This window comes from Bombina bombina, chromosome 5, assembly GCF_027579735.1.
Source record: "Bombina bombina isolate aBomBom1 chromosome 5, aBomBom1.pri, whole genome shotgun sequence".
NCBI classification, from domain to species: Eukaryota; Metazoa; Chordata; class Amphibia; order Anura; family Bombinatoridae; genus Bombina; species Bombina bombina.
Window position 1 is genome coordinate 686,727,395 of NC_069503.1, and position 17,092 is coordinate 686,744,486.

The following is a 17,092-nucleotide window of genomic DNA, read 5'->3' on the forward strand; positions in this document are numbered from 1 at the left end:
TGCTCCATGGTCGTTTGAAAAAAAATTGTACTTTTAAACTGTGTGAACCCGTTATATAAACCATGCAGAAGACCAAATTTTAAGTTTCACACCCACAAAAGTTAATGTATAGCAAGTATAAGTTGTATGAAGATTCTGATATGAATTTGATATTAAAAACAATATCAGTATAAGATTTTATGAAATTAACATGTTACATAAAATTAGGTAAGAGTTTAAGGTCACTAAAAAAAAGATAACACGCTAATCTTGTGTAGTTATATATATATAAATGAGTGTCGGTGGGTGGGAGTATGTATATATATATACATGCATGTATATACAAGTATATCTATGTGTTTACATTTGTGTATACATATATACACATGTATATACATATATAAACACACAAACATATATAAATATATATATATATATATATATATATATATATATATATATATATATATATATATATACACACATATATATATATATATTTACATATACACACATTGGAGTTTTTTTTTATGATGTGTTTTACTGTGTGTTTAATATAAATATTTTACATTCCAATGTTCTTCACTCAAGAAAATGTTTTTAGTATTTGTAAATATATATTTGTCTATATATCTGTATATGTATCTATACCTATATATTCTTATAGATATATAAGTATAAATATATATTTTACAAAAAATGATCATATACATATAAATCTATTTAAAAATAAAAAGAACATTATCTTCTAAGTGAAGAACAATGGAATGCTATAAATATTCATAACTACCTTCAGTTGTCTAGCTAGAGCGAGAACAATAAGTGTTTTGGTTTTTTGTTTCTTTTTAAATGCACTACATTTAAGTCTATGGGGAGAAGAAGTTAACATGGTAACAATATCCAAAGTCCTAAAGTTTGTGCGCATTAGATTTCGCTTGCATGCTAACTTTTTATTTTCAACTTGTAAAAATATTTAGCGTGCCACTTGTAATCTTGCCCATGAATTTTCTGCTGTCTTGCAACAAATTAAAATTGGATGGATTTATACCTTGTTTGCTGCGTTTTTTAAATGGTCAAACTCTCCCATCCACTTGCCTTATTTGGAGGAACCAATCAATACTGGAGTTGACACAGCTAGCCATAGTTTTTCCAATTAAAATATCCATTGTTTTGCAGTTCCTTATCTGGTCATCTTTGCTGAGGCCAATTAGGGAAAGATCTGAAGCAGGTGTAGGCTTGTGTTCACTTCCAATTCCCAGAAGTGGAAAACCCACCATTTTCACACATAAATTACAGGTAATGGGGCAAAATAAATAATGAAGATATATTGCAAAGATGATTTATTACATATAACTAAGCATTTGATATTACAATCTCAACGTGTTTCATATCCATTTGAAGAGACTTTGTACAATCATTTAAAAATTGGCTTTTAACATTAGTTTTAACCTTATTTATTCAGAAAATGATTGTGCTTAATAATATGTGAGCAAGTTCTAACAACTGTGTGTGAACCAAGATCTACCAAGATATACCACTAAGGATCAGATTTATCAAAGTCAGATAGACAGGGGCGCCTTCGCCTCTGTTCGCCCGGCATTGCTTCCATGAATTTATAGGGACATGAAGCCCAAAAATATTCTTTCATGATTTAGGTAGAAAATACAATTTTAAACAACCTTCCAATTTATTTCTATTATCATTCTCTTGGTATCATTTGTTGAAGGAGCAGCAATGCACTACTGGTTTCTAACTGAACACATGGGTGAGCCAATGACAATCGGTATATATATGCAGCCACCAATCAGCAGCTAGAACCTTAGTTCTTTGCTGCTCCTGAGCTTACCTAGATAAACCTTTCAGCAAAGAATAACAAGAGAAGGAAGCAAATTAAATAATATAAATCAATTGGAAAATTGTTTAAAATTGCATGCTCTTTCTGAATCATGAAAGAAATAATTTGTGTTTCATGTCCCTTTAACATTGCACACTAAGGCTAGTGTGCAATGCCGCCCCCTGCTTACACGCAGCCAATTGTATGCAAGCTTGGACTGTCAATCTTACTGGTCAGAAAAGGGGGTTAAGATATACCACATAAAAGGTGGTGAAGTGGGTTAAGATGCAGCGATCATTAGACTGTTGCTTCTTAACTTTCGGCTGCAATTTCGCTAATGTGAGCTTGCAGCCAGATTATTGATAAATCTGACCCAAAAAGTAGACTAAAATGGGTTTCCATGAGGACAAGTTGTCCAAAAACCTAGTGAAAATCTGCTCAAAATTTTATTTTCACTTGGAATGCTGTTGTCAGATTGTCAATACAAAGTATTGTTTAATTAAGTTGTATATGATTGGAAAACAAAGCAATTTCAATAGCTCTTCTAATGCATTGGAATAGACCTCAAGAATATTAAAAAAAAAAAAAAAATCTTGTAAATGTAAATGGGTTTTCCCTTTCTGTCAGCTATTGCAATTTGGCTGAAGACGAGGAATAAAAGCTTATATCAAAACAAAAGAGTCTTGTCTGGATAATGATGAGAAAGACTAAAAAACAAATAGATAGTTTATGATATATTAAAATACAGGGTTGAATTTTGGAACCCATAAAATAAAAGTCCCAATAATTTTTCAACAGGACCTGGGAGACCTAATAGAGTTAACTTTTTTTGTTATCTTCACATAAAAAAAGATTATTACATTTCAGCTTCAGCTGATAAATTTCATTTGTATCTCGATTGTTATAAAAAGGCTAACCGTTAGATTTAGAGTTCTGCGGCCAAAGGGGTGCATTAGCTACGCATGCTTTTTTCCCCCCGCACCTTTTAAATACCGCTGGTATTTAGAGTTCACAAAATGGCTGCGTTAGACTCCAAAAAGGGAGCGTAGAGGCATATTTACCGCCACTGCAACTCTCAATACCAGCGGTGCTTACGGACGCGGCCAGCTTAAAAAACGTGCTCGTGCACGATTCCCCCATAGGATACAATGGGGCAGTTTGAGGTGAAAAAAAACCTAACACCTGCAAAAAAGCAGCGTTCAGCTCCTAACGCAGCCCCATTGTTTCCTATGGGGAAACACTCTCTAAGTCTGCACCTAACACCCTAACATGAACTCCGAGTCTAAACACCCCTAATCTAACACTTATTAACCGCTAATCGCTGACCTCTGCATATTATTTTTAACCCCCTAATCAGCCGACCGCACACCGCCGCCACATACATTATCCCTATGTACCCCTAATCTGCTGCCCCTAACACCGCCGACCCCTATATTATATTTATTAACCCCTAATCTGCCGCCCCCAAACGTCGCCACCACCTACCTACACTTATTAACCCCTAATCTGCCGACCAGACCTCACCTCTACTATAATAAAGTTATTAACCCCTAATCCGCCTCACTCCTGCCTCAATAACCCTATAATAAATAGTATTAACCCCTAATCTGCCCTCCCTAACATCACCGACACCTAACTTCAAGTATTAACCCCTAATCTGCCAACCGGACCTCGCCGCTACTCTAATAAATGTATTAACCCCTAAAGCTAAGTCTAACCCTAACACTAACACCCCCCTAAGTCAAATATAATTTATATCTAACAAAATAAATTAACTCTTATTAAATAAATTATTCCTATTTAAAGCTAAATACTTACCTGTAAAATAAACCCTAATATAGCTACAATATAACGAATAATTACATTGTAGCTATTTTAGGATTAATATTTATTTTACAGGCAACTTTGCATTTATTTTAACCAGGTACAATAGCTATTAAATAGTCTGCTCTTTTGCCTGTAAAAAAAAACATACAATACCCCCCCCAACATTACAACCCACCACCCACATACCCCTAATCTAACCCAAACCCCCCTTAAATAAACCTAACACTAAGCCCCTGAAGATCTTCCTACCTTATCTTCACCACGCCGGGTATCACCGATCTGTCCACAAGAAACTCCGAAGTCTTCATCCAAGCCCAAGCTGGGGCTGAAGAGATCCATCATCAGGCTTAAGTCTTGATCCAAGCGCGGGCTGAAGAGGTCCATCATCGGGCTGAAGCCTTGATCCAAGCGTGGGCTGAAGAGATCCATCATCCGGCTGAAGTCTTCTATCAAGCGGCATCTTCAATCTTCTTTCTTCCGGATCCATCTTCATCCCGCCGACGCGGAACATCCATCCTGCCCGACGACTTCCCGACGAATGACGGTTCCTTTAAGGGACGTCATCCAAGATGGCGTCCCTCGAATTTCAATCGTCTGATAGGATTCTATCAGCCAATCGGAATTAAGGTAGGAAAATTATGATTGGCTGATGGAATCAGCCAATCAGATTCAAGTTCAATCCAATAGGCTGATTGGATGAGCCAATCGGATTGAACTTCAATCTGATTGGCTGATTCCATCAGCCAATCAGAATTTTCCTACTTTAATTCTGATTGGCTGATAGAATCCTATCAGCCAATCAGAATTCGAGGGACACCATTTTGTTATTTTATTAGGGTGCTTAGAGTAGGTGTAATTAGCTTAAAATTGTTGTAATCTTTTTCTAATGTTTGTAAATTATTTTTTTATTTTTTGTAACTTAGCTTTTTTATTTTTTGTACTTTAGTTAGTTTATTTAATTGTATTTATTTGTAGGTATTTGTATGTAATGAATTTATTGATAGTGTAGTGTTAGGTTTAATTGTAGATAATTTTAGGTATTTTATTTAATTAATTTATTGATAGTGTAGTGTTAGGTTTAATTGTAACTTAGGTTAGGATTTATTTTACAGGTAATTTTGTAATTATTTTAACTAGGTAGCTATTAAATAGCTATTAACTATTTAATAGCTATTGTACCTGGTTAAAATAAATACAAAGTTGCCTGTAAAATAAATATTAATCCTAAAATAGCTACAATGTAATTATGCATTATATTGTAGCTATATTAGGGTTTATTTTACAGGTAAGTATTTAGCTTTAAATAGGAATAATTTATTTAATAAGAGTTAATTTATTTCGTTAGATATAAATTATATTTGACTTAGGGGGTTGTTAGTGTTAGGGTTAGACTTAGCTTTAGGGGTTAATAAATTTATTAGAGTAGCAGTGAGGTCCGGTTGGTAGATTAGGGGTTAATAATTGTAGGTAGGTGGCGGTGACGTTTGGGGGCGGCAGATTAGGGGTTAATAAACATAATATAGGGGTCGGCGGTGTTAGGGGCAGCAGATTAGGGGTACATAGGGATAATGTAGGTGGCGGCGGTGTGCGGTCGGCAGATTAGGGGTTAAAAAAATGTAATAGAGTGGTGGCGATGTGGGGGGGCCTCGGTTTAGGGGTGCATAGGTAGTTTATGGGTGTTAGTGTACTTTAGAGCACAGTAGTTAAGAGCTTTATGAACCGGCGTTAGCCCAAAAAGCTCTTAACTCCTGGCTTTTTTCTGCGGCTGGAGTTTTGTCATAAGAGTTCTAACTCTCACTCCAGCCAAGACTCTAAATACCGGCGTTAGAAAGATCCCATTGAAAAGATAGGATACGCAAATCGCGTAGGGGGATCTGCGGTATGGAAAAGTCGCGGCTGGAAAGTGAGCGTTAGACCCTTACCTACACGACTCTAAATACCAGCGGTAGCCTAAAACCAGCGTTAGTAGCCCCTAACGCTGGTTTTGACGGCTAACGCAAAACTCTAAATCTAGGTGTAAATTCCCAAGTGATTAAATTCACAAAAGAAAAGCGCAAAGGAAAATGGATTAAAAAAAATAATAAAAATACAACTTTACGTTGAAAATAAACAAACTGTAGTTACCTAATTAGACAAAAAAGAAAGGAGTGCAGATGATGGGATAATAATTCCCACACTAAATATAATAGTTGAAGCTGCTAATAGTTAAGTATAATGAGGCTTAAAGGGATACTGAAACCAAATTTTTTCTTTCGTGATTCAGATAGAGCATGACATTTTAAGCAATTTTCTAAATTACTCCTATTATCAAATGTTCTTCATTCTTTTGGTATCTTTATTTGAAATGCAAGAATGTAAGTTTAGATGCCGGCCCATTTTTGGTGAACAACCTGGGTTGTTCTTGCTGATTGGTGGATAAATTCATCCACCAATAAAAAAGTGCTGTCCAGAGTCCTAAGCCAAAAAAAAGCTTAGATGCCTTCTTTTTCAAATAAAGATAGCAAGAGAATGAAGAAAAATTTATACTAGGAGTAAATTAGAAAGTTGCTTAAATTTGCATGCTCTATTTGAATCACGAAAGAAAAAATTTGGGTTCAGTGTCCAGGGCCGCCACTAGAAATTTTGGGGCCCTGACTTAACCATTGATCAGGGCCCCCCCTCCTTTGACATGTGCAATTTTTGACCAAGTGACTAATACGTATATGCACTTTATTCTTGAGTGTTTATTTAAACTAGCAAATGTTGTAAAGGTAGTAACATAAAAACACACAGACACACTCATACACTGAAACACACACACTCACACATAAGGATTCACATATAGACACTCTAGCAGACACGCAAAGAAACACACTCAGACACAGGCACCCAAACAGACACTCAGCACTTGTTTACAATGACCTGACAAGTAGTGAGGTAAAATACAGTTTTGTAAAAAAAAAAAAAGGAGATTTACAAAACAAAATATGGAGTTCTGATTATCTTTTTGTAAAGGAAGATGCCAACTAAATGATGACAACAGACTCTGATCCTCATGTTATTGCGCCTTCCTCTGTTGTCCAGATCCTCAATTCTGGACAACAGGAATTGTATATCTCCTTCATGGCTTTGTATGTGTTGTGAATTTACATCCACCTGTTTCTGCAATATCTAATGTTTGGTTTGGAGAGTGTGCACTCTCTGGCTAACGCTGTTCAGATCTTTTTTCAAATCCCCAAACAATGATCTCATTTCTGTTAGTACTATATTGATGTCTGCTTTCAAAGAAATAGTATTCAAATCCTCCCTTGTAAGAGGTTCTGGTGGCAGTATGTCTGTTGTGGGTCTCTCACTAGGTGCTGAGGATGCTGCCCTTGATATTTCAATGTCTTCCTTCTCAGCAGGAATTGGTGTCATTTTTAAATAGCTTGTTAGACTGTTGTTCTTATTTCCCTTGTCGGGCCTATTACCTTTTTTATTAGACATACTGCTTAATGTCCAGTATTCCAGATTGTAGTCTCACTTGCAGTTTATGGTAATGAGCTGCTGCAATTACTGTTCTGCAAACAGCTTATATCAAATGCACACAGGTGACTGTATTCCAGGGCTTTTGAGTTGATCAGTGTCTCTCTGAGATAATTCTACTTTTAATTTGCAGTGCTGATGTGTTAAACTGCTTTCTTTACTCGTTCTGCTATCAGATGACTGAACTGCGCGCTGTTTAAGGCCTGATCTCCATTTTATTCTGCCTATGACGCATTTAGAGAATGTCTTGTTTCCCCTCAAACAGCAGCGCTCATGGTGGCACCGCTTGTATCAGGGGGTCACCAACTTGTGTTGCTTTACAGTTTTAGATAGTTTTGCCTTTCCAGTGGACCCTCAGTTACTCTGTCCACACTACCGTCCGTGAGCTACCGCAAATGTTCCTGTGTCTGTCAGTGTTTACGGCGTCACTGTCCGTTTTAAGGGCCTCAAGCTAGTGGCACTTTGCCGCCTTAATTGCTTTTATTAGGTCGGCAAGCCCCAAACTTTCCAGTCACACAGCTGTTTGTGCGGTTACTCACCAATATTAGCTTGCCGCTTGCGGTGTGACAGACGCGGCCTGTTTTCCTCTCTGCCAGTTTTTGTTACCGGGTCTATATCGCGGCCACCTCCACGCCAAGTGAGTGCCGCGGTTGTCACCTCCCAGACCTTTGATCAATGATACTTGCTCTTTACTTGTAATTCCGTGGGGAGACCGGGACAAACCTCTCGCTCCTTGTTGTCAGTAGCTCGCCTCCTGAGGCTGTCAGTTCAAGGCCAACAGGAGCCGCGGCATAGAGATTATCGCCACTCCTCTGTTTCTCGAGTCCCCTATGTGTTGTACACCTCCAAGCCACTTACAGAGTCCGTTTTATAATAAAATATTGGGCATCCTTTATCCCTATTCTTGTTTAGTTTGGATGTGGGGCTTAAGAGCCAGGATTTAGGCAGCCATTTCCCTGCATGGCCAGGCTCCGCCCCTGTCTTTCTGTGTTTTATGTGGTTGTCTCTCTGTGTGTGCATGTCTTTGTGTGTTTTCTGTGTGTGTCTCTGTGTGTGTGTATGTCTTTGTCATCAATCTTGGTGTCAACAGACGCTGAGAAAGCCTTCGACAGGGTGAGCTGGCCTTTTCTTAAGGCCACCCTGTCGAAGATGAATTTTGGACCCCATTTCATGAGCAAAGTTCTCTCACTTTACACAGTACCCACGGCACAAATTAAAATAAACAACGTAATGTCTGAACCCTTCCATATCAGTAACGGCACCCGACAGGGTTGCCCATTGTCCCCTCTGCTTTTCGCCTTGACAATTGAGGTATTGGCGCAGAAAATTAGGGAAAATCAGAAAATATCAGGGATAAAGATAGGTCAAAAGGACCATAAATTATCACTATATGCCGATGATGTTCTATTATCATTGTCCAATCCACTTTTGTCCCTTCCAGAAACCCTACGGGAATTTGTAGAGTATGGTAGGGTGTCCAACTTTCAGTTAAACCAAAGCAAATCAGAAATCTTAAACATAAATCTAACACAGACAGAACTGTGTCACCTTATAGACAAATGCCCATTAAGGGTACAAACCCGAACACTTAAATATCTGGGAATTAACATCACAGCATTACCAGAATCACTATTCAAGGCCAATTACACTCATCTGCTACACTCAATCACATGTGAACTGTCCTCTTGGAAAAGTAAAAAAATATCCTGGTTAGGGCGCATTGGCGTAATCAAAATGAACGTGCTTCCGCAAATTCTGTACTATCTGCAGACGCTCCCGATCCCCCTCCAAAAGAATTACTTGCAGAAGTTACAGAACACACTAGAGGTCTATATATGGGGTGGAGGAAGACCAAGGGTAGCAAGAAATACACTATATCAGGCAAAAGAAAGGGGAGGGTTGAGAATCCCCAACCTACTACAATATAGAAGAGCAATAGCCCTACAACACCAAATATAATGGAGCATTAATCACGAGCAGAAAACATGGGTACAGATCGGAAGGGAGATATTAGGTGTTGACAATGTGGGCTCTCTGGGGTGGATCTCTCCCAAGGCTAGACCTGGGACGACTCAATCCTACACTTTTACAAAAGAGTTCTTTACACAATGGGATAAGATCTTGTTGGAATTCCCCCACGTTTCCACAAATCCCTCTCCACTGACTACATATACACAAAACTCGGACTTCCCCTTCACGACTACACAGCGGTCCCTATCGAATAGAATGCAACTAGATATGACAGTATTTCACAGACTAATCTCAAACAACAAGCTTAAGGGCTGGGAGGAATTAGCAGGCTCAGGCCTAGACATCTCCTGGTACTTTTATATGCAACTCCGTCATTTCATGGGGACGTATAAACAAGCAGAACTCCTAACTAGGCAATTAACAATACTAGAGAAACTCATCTTACTCCCAGAAAATCCGGGAAATTTGATCACCATAATGTACCGAACGCTAATGTCGCATGAGAGGACACCCCTGCCGACCATTGCAGCTCAGTGGGGCAAGGAGCTGTGCTCGTGCCCCACGGACAGTGAATGGAATTTTTTTTTCATTAATCACACAAAGGCTTCTGTATCTGCTAAAACAATTGAATCAAATTACAAGTATCTGTCTCGATGGTACCTCACCCCCGCCAGACTACAAAAAATCTATAGACAAACTGATGGAAAATGCTGGAGAGGATGTGGGGAGCAGGGGACTCTTTCACACATATGGTGGAGCTGTCCACTGGTCGAGGCTTTCTGGAGGAATATTCTAGATAGGATAGATAATAATTTACAGATCAAACTAAACAGGAGCCCCAATATATTATTATTTCATAACCTCCCCAAGATTGCTGACAAACCCAAGAGGCAACTCTTGTATAAACTGCTCAATAGCGCTAAAGCTCTAATCCCTAAAAATTGGAAAACAACAAACATTCCCTCTATTTCAGACTGGACAACCTGGGTAAACAGGAACCTACAGCTGGAACGCTATAGGTACTGGAGAGAGGATAGAATAGAAATACATGAATACATGCTGGAGTTATGGAAACCCATGAACACTTAAACACATAGGCATAACGTATATGGTCTATTACTGAAACCTGCTCCATACCATCTATCCTCTCCTTACTCCCCCTCATTCCCTTCCACTACCCCCCCCCTTAGGTCTTGTTTTTTTTATCTTCTTCTCTTCTTTCTCTCTTTCTTCTCTAATGATTCTATTTAATCAATTACTCATATCCCTGGGTGTGCACTATAACACCAGTAACTTGAATAAAACTAATTCCTGTTGATATTGACAATGTTTTGTAAAAGACTTGGAAATTATACTGGTAAAAACACAACAATATGTAAATTCTTGCTGCTGTATGAACAGTAGCGGGCTCACATTGTAACAAGAGCCAAGTCTGTTATATTTATATTTTTTGTGTTAATAAAGATTTAAAAAAAACAAATAAAAAACACAGAAAGACATACATACACACCCTCACTGAGACATCCACAGAACACACACAAAGGCATACACACACCCTCACAGAGACACCCACAGAAAACACACACCCTCACAGAGACATCCACAGAATACACAGACATACACACCCACCCTCACAGAGGCATCCAGAGACAAAAATAGAAAAAGCTCAAAGACATATGCATACACCCTCACAGACATCCACAGAAAAATGTGCAAAGACATACACACCCACCCTCACAGAGAGACCCACAGAAAAAAATACATACACACTCATAGAGACACAAACCAAAGCACAAAGACATAAACACAGACACCCACAGAAACACTCACAGGAGGAAACATTTATACACCTTGCATCCCCTAAATCAACAGTGTGTGACGTGCATGATAAAAAAAAATTGCAGAAATTAAGAGATCACTTTTTAAAGAATCATATTTGTAAATGTGCAAACAAAAATAATTCTGTGAATTCAAAATTGTACATTAATGATTTGGGTAGATGGCTAGATGAAGAAAAGTACTTTTAAAAGGTTGACATATGTTTGTTTTATTTTTCCCCATTTTCCCCAACCAAGAGCACCACTTCAAATATAGTGTACAAATGTTCCCATCTGTCAGCTAGCTGTGCTTATGGATTTTGAAAATGCTGTACTTTATATGGTCTTGGTGGAACCATAAGCTGTGGTACTCATACTATTAGATATGGTTAAATGCAGGATTTAGGCTTGTTGGTTTAGGGCACATTCAGAAATCCTCTCAAATGCTAATACTTTACTCCTTGTAATAACATTTCCCATGCTCAATTAGCACTCTGCTGTAATACCCACTGGTAGCTGCCAAAATTTAAAAAAAAAAAAAAAAATTTTAAGTTCTTGCCTCATGGGCCCCCCCTGGCCCATTGGGCCCCTGACAGGAGTCACCCCTGTCACCCCCTGATGGCGGCCCTGTCAGTGTCACTTTAAGTGTGGCAAAGTGAGGCAGCCTCTACGAACATATAGAAAGGATGTGAATATAATCATTCACAGAATTGGGCTAAATATTACTATTTAAAAAATAAGATGAAGGAAGGACTAATGTTCTTAAAGGGCCACTAAACCCACAATTTTTCTTTCATGATTCAGATAGAGAATAGAAATTTAAACAACATTACAATTTACTTCCATAATTTATTTTGCTTAATTTTTTAAATATCTTTATTTGAATTAAAAGCAATGCACATGGGTGAGCCAATCACATGATGTTTCTATGTGCAGCAACCAATCATCAGCTAGTAAGCATATCTAGATATGCTTTTCATCAAAGAATATCAAGAGAATCAAACAAATTAGATAATATAACTAAATTAGAAAGATATTTAACATTGCATTCTCTTTCTAAATCATAACAGAAAAAATGTGGGTGGCATGTCCCTTTAAGTCCTTTCTAACGCCCAGATTACGAGTTTTTGTCGGTAAGCTGTGCGGTGTTAACGAGCCTTTTTTTCTCACCGCTCACTTAAGACAACGCTGGTTTTACAGGTTTTTAGAAACCCGGCGTTAGCTGCAAAAAAGTGAGCGGAGAGCAAAATGTAGCTCCACATCTCACCTCAATACCAGCTTTGCTTACGTTAGCGGTAAGCAGTTAAAACGTGCTCGTGCACGATTTCCCCATAGGAATCAATGGGGGAGAGCCGTCTGAAAAAAAGTCTAACACCTGCAAAAAAGCAGCGTAAAGCTCTTAACGCAGCCCCATTGATTCCTATGGGGAAATAAAAGTTATGTCTACATCTAACACCCTAACATGAACCCCGAGTCTAAACACCCCTAATCTTACACTTATTAACCCCTAATCTGCCACCACCGACATCGCCGCAACCTACTTTATATTATTAACCCCTAATCTGCCTCTCCGGACACCGCCGCCACCTACATTATACTTATGAACCCCTAATCTGCTGCACCCAACATCGCCGACACCTACATTATATTTATTAACCCCTAATCTGCCGTCCCTAATGTCGCCGCAACCTAACTACATTTATTAACCCCTAATCTGCCGCCCCCAACGTCGCTGCCACTATAATAAAGTTATTAACCCCTAAACCTAAGTCTAACCCTAACACCCCCATAACTTAAATATAATTTATATAAATCTAAATAAATATTACTATCATTAACTAAATTATTCCTATTGAAAACTAAATACTTACCTGTAAAATAAACCCTAAAATAGCTACAATATAAATAATAGTTACATTGTAGCTATTTTAGGATTTATTTTTATTTTACAGGCAACTTTGTATTTATTTTAACTAGGTAGAATAGTTATTAAATAGTTATTAACTATTTAATAACTACCTAGCTAAAATAAAGACAAATTTACCTGTAAAATAAATCCTAACCTAAGTTACAATTACACCTAACACTACACTATAATTAAATTAATTACCTAAATTAAATACAATTGAAAAAAATTATCTAAAGTACGAAAAAAAATATCTGAATTACAGAAAATAATAAAATAATTACAATTTTTTTCAACTAATTACACCTAATCTAATCCCCCTAATAAAATAAAAAAGCCCCCCAAAATAAAAAAAATTCCTTCCCTATACTAAATTACAAATAGCCCTTAAAAGGGCCTTTTGCGGGGCATTACCCCAAAGTAATCAGCTCTTTTACCTGTAAAAAAAAATACAATACCCCCCCAACATTAAAACCCACCACCCACACACCCAACCCTACTCTAAAACCCACCCAATCCCCCCTTAATAAAACCTAACACTAACCCCTTGAAGATGACCCTACCTTGAGACGTCTTCACCCAACCGGGCAGAAGTGGTCCTCCAGATAGCCAGAAGTCTTCATCCTATCCGGGAAGAAGAGGTCCTCCAGACGGCAGAAGTCTTCATCCAGACAGCATCTTCTATCTTCATCACTTCCGGAGTGGAGCGGGTCCATCTTCAAGACATCCGACGCGGAGCATCCTCTTCTTTCCGACGACTAACACTAAATGACAGTACCTTTAAGTGACGTCATCCAAGATGGCGTCCCTTCAATTCCAATTGACTGATAGAATTCTATCAGCCAATCGGAATTAAGGTAGAAAAAATCCTATTGGCTGATCCAATCAGTCAATAGGATTGAAGTTCAGTCCTATTGGCTGATCCAATCAGACAATAGGATTGAGCTTGCATTCTATTGGCTGTTCCAATCAGCCAGTAGAATGCAAGCTCAATCCTATTGGCTGATTGGATCAGCCAATATGTTTTTTCTACCTTAATTCCGATTGGCTGATAGAATTCTATCAGCCAATCGGAATTGAAGGGACGCCATCTTAGATGACGTCACTTAAAGGTACCGTCATTTAGCGTTAGTCGTCAGAAAGAAGAGGATGCTCCGCGTTGGATGTCTTGAAGATGGACCCGCTCCACTCCGGATGGATGAAGATAGAAGATGCCGTCTGGATAAAGACTTCTGGCCGTCTGGAGGACCTCTTCTTCCCGGCTTGGATGAAGACTTCTGGCCGTCTGGAGGACCACTTCTGCCCGGTTGGGTGAAGACGTCTCAAGGTAGGGTGATCTTCAAGGGGTTAGTGTTAGGTTTTATTAAGGGGGGATTGGGTGGGTTTTAGAGTAGAGTTGGGTGTGTGGGTGGTGGGTTTTAATGTTGGGGGGTATTGTATTTTTTTTTACAGGTAAAAGTGCTGATTACTTTGGGGCAATGCCCCGCAAAAAGCCCTTTTAAGGGCTATTTGTAATTTAGTATAGGGTAGTGATTTTTATTATTTTGGGGGGCTTTTTTATTTTATTAGGGGGATTAGATTATGTGTAATTAGTTTAAAAAAATTGTAATTATTTTATTATTTTCTATAATTTAGTGTTTTTTTCCAGTAATTTAGATAATTGTATTTAATTGTATTTAATTGTAGTTAGTTTAGGGAATTTATGTGTAGTGTTAGGTTAGGTTTTATTTTACAGGTCAATTTGTATTTATTTTAGCTAGGTAGTTATTAAATAGTTAATACCTAGTTAAAATAAACACAAAGTTGCCTGTAAAATAAAAATAAACCCTAAGCTAAATACAATGTAATTATTAGTTATATTGTAGCTAGCTTAGGGTTTATTTTATAGGTAAGTATTTAGTTTTAAATAGGAATAATTTAGTTAATTGTAGTAAATTTTATTTAGATTATTTTAAATTATATTTAAGTTAGGGGGGTGTTAGGGTTAGACTTAGGTTTAGGGGTTAATACATTTAATATAGTTGCAGCAATGTTAGGGACGGCAGATTAGGGGTTAATAAAATTTAACTAATGTTTGCGAGGCGGGAGTGCGGCGGTTTAAGGGTTAATATATTTATTGAAGTGGCGGCGATATCCGGTCGGCAGATTAGGGGTTAAAAAATGTATTTAAGTGTCTGCGATGTGGGGGGGGGCTCGGTTTAGGGGTTAATAGGTAGTTTATGGGTGTTTTGCGGTATGCTCGAGTTGCGGAAAAAAAGTGAGCGGTACACCTGTACCTGCCAGACTCGTAATACCAGCAGGCATTAAAGAGCAGCGTTGGGACCTCTCAACGCTGCTTTTTAAGGCTAACGCAAGACTCGTAATCTAGGCGTATGTGTTTAAAGACTGGTAGTAGTGAAGCAGCAAAGTGTCAAGTTGATAAAATAACAAAATGTTTTTCTGTACTGTATATATGTATTATTTTAATTAATATTATTATACCATTTATTTGTGGCAACATATTCCGCAACTAAACATTAAGGGCTAGATTAAGGGTGTAGCGCTATCGTTATCGCAAGATTGCAGTGTTTTTTATGACCAAATTCATATTACAAGTGGTGCTGTGTTTAAATTACCGCAAATTTGTTTATGCAAACTCACTGTATTTTATGCTCCTCATATTTTCTATGGGCGGCTTTGAGTGGCAATGTCTACTCCTATTACAAGTTGAAGGTAAATGAGATTGCTCAAACACAATTGCAGTAAAAAAAGTTCATGTACAGAGTTTGGCTGGAGAGAACAGTTGCACTAAACAACATTATTAACTCTTAAACCGCCACAAGCCCAAAATACCCCACTACACTATTAACACCTAAATAACTTAAAAAAAAGCCCATCGCAAAGTACCCCACTACACTATTGACCTCTAAACCACCACAACCTCCATCGCAAAGTACCCACTAACATCTAAACCCCATAACCAGGAGCGGGTTAGTGCGCTTTTCGGCACCTGTAGGTAAGTATATTAGGTACAGTCAGTTTTTTTCCCCTGTTCTTTTTAAACAATTACATTTGCTTAACTTAAAGGCAATATTAATTTTGTTTTAAACTAAGCAAATACAGAATAGTGCACCAATATATATATATATATATATATATATATATATATATATATATATAAGTCACAAAAATAGGAGCGCACTCGCCGGGTCTTAAATAAGATATTATTTATTCATACAAAGTGACGTTTCGGGGTAGTTAGCCCCGTCCTCAGACCATTACGTTCTGAGGACGGGGCTAACTACCCCGAAACGTCACTTTGTATGAATAAATAATATCTTATTTAAGACCCGGCGAGTGCGCTCCTATTTTTGTGACTTATATGCATTTGATTGAATGCACCCCGGGCAGCTTTAATCCTTGAAAGTGCGTGAAGGGCCCTATGGACATTGAGTATAAAAAAAAGCTGCACCCAGGTGGTAAATCGCCATAGAACAGGCTAACAATGGTATTGAGCCAGTTGTTCGTTCCTGTGAGTGCACTTCTCTCTGTATATATATATATATATATATATATATATACACATATAAATATATATATATATATGTATATATATATATATATATATATATATATATATATATATATATATATGTAGTAAGAGTAAGGAGGTTATGTCAAACACCTTTTTGACAGGTGACACGCCCCTTTCTCCTCCCCTAATCCCGCCCCTTTTCACTCCCACTTTCACGCCCCTTTTTAATATCAATTTGATATAAAATAATATAAAAAGGTGATTTGGATATAAATTTTATATTAAATTGATATAAAATTTATATAAAAATTGATATAAAAAAAGGTGATTTTGATATAATTTTTATATTAAATTGATATTAAAAAAGTGTTTTTAATATCAATTGGATATTCAATTGATATGTATATTTATTAGGATTAAAAGGTTTTAAGAGGTGTATTGTTGATATTTTGATTTATAATTTTAAGAGGTGTATTGTTGATATTTTGATTTATAAAAGATAAATGTTATTTAATTCTAAAAGTTGTAAATTACACTTTGATATTGTATTCTATTAAGCTTAAGATTTCTCTATAATGTTCAACAGGTTTAATAAGACATGTCAGGACTTGTCTTTTGCCAGAAATGCTACACGGCATGTTAGGACATGTCTTTTACTCAAAACAGACTAATAATATCTCTCACACGTATTTTTAATAAAAAAGTATATATATATATATATAAATTAGTATATATATGTT